We start from the raw sequence: 1,327 nt of genomic DNA on the forward strand, positions 1-1,327 counted from the left end.
GAATAACTCTCTTAGCTTTTAAGGTTTAGTGCGTGTATAAGAAAGAATTTAATTTTGATGTAGTGTCACACATGCATTTAATTACATAATATTATATCAGTAAAAATAACTATTTTTATATTAACGGTGTGAATAGTTATCTAAAAGAATAGATACGATTGCACCGTTGTATAAAATACTTTATACGGTTAGTTAGTGCATTAAAATTAAACTCAATATAATTTAGAGAAACAAAACTAATGCCATGTTTCTTAGTAAATTGTAAAAAGAATAAAAATAAAAGAGATAATAATCGAATTGATAGAGATTATTAAAATAAGGATTGAACGAAAATTATTAATTAATATTTGCTTAAATAAGTTTTGGTCTTTATAAAATATGCATATTTTTGTTTTATTTCATATAAATTGTGTTTTTTGAGTTTGGTCTACGAAAATTTTAAAATTGTCTATTTTAGTCTTACCGTTAATTTATTTTGTTTAGTATTAACGTGATAGGTTAAGGGTCCGTTTGAAAACTTTAGAAGTAATTTTTTTAACTTTTGACTTATAAAAAGTAGTAGTATTAATGTCTGGTGCAATTTTTAAAACTAAATTGCAACTTTCTAAGAAGCTATTTAGGAGTTTACAGAGAAGTTAAAAAAAATGACTTCTCTCATAATACTTCTACTTTTCATCATATTTCTATAAAATAAACACTTTTAGAGTTAAAAATCCAAACACAAAATAATTTATTTATAAGTTACTTTTAATAGAGTCATTTATTGTCTAAGTTATTTTATCAAAAAGAACTTAATTAAGTTGGTTACCCAAACTAAGCTTAATACCGATGTGTATTTTATAGATATTAAAGTTTATTTAAATCTTAATAATTGCTAAAACTTTAACTTTGAAAGATGCTAATTATTTATGGACATAAGAGAGATTTTAGAAAAGGAAAGTGGAAGAATGATGACTTCCTAATCACGAAGCAAAAGCATTATTTATGTGCATGCGTCAATGTATTATATTATTTTCTCTTGAATAAATGAAGGATCTTACTATTTTATTTTGTCAATAAATCACCCATTTATGTGAACACATAGACTTTGACAATGGTAACATCAAATATCTTATCTCACCAAAATGTGAAAGAAGAGTTGGTTGAAGTCCTTCTTGATAATTGTTATTTTTACCATAACCTTTTATTGTTCTTGCAATAAATTATTATTGAAAATGTTAACTTCTTATTGAAGTAAACTTTCAAGAAATTATAAATTGCCTGAAGTTAATAGTAGCTATGCATTTATAAATCAATGGCGTGTAGCAAAAGAGAAAAAAGATAATGG

This window comes from Arachis duranensis, chromosome 2 (assembly GCF_000817695.3).
Source record: "Arachis duranensis cultivar V14167 chromosome 2, aradu.V14167.gnm2.J7QH, whole genome shotgun sequence".
NCBI classification, from domain to species: Eukaryota; Viridiplantae; Streptophyta; class Magnoliopsida; order Fabales; family Fabaceae; genus Arachis; species Arachis duranensis.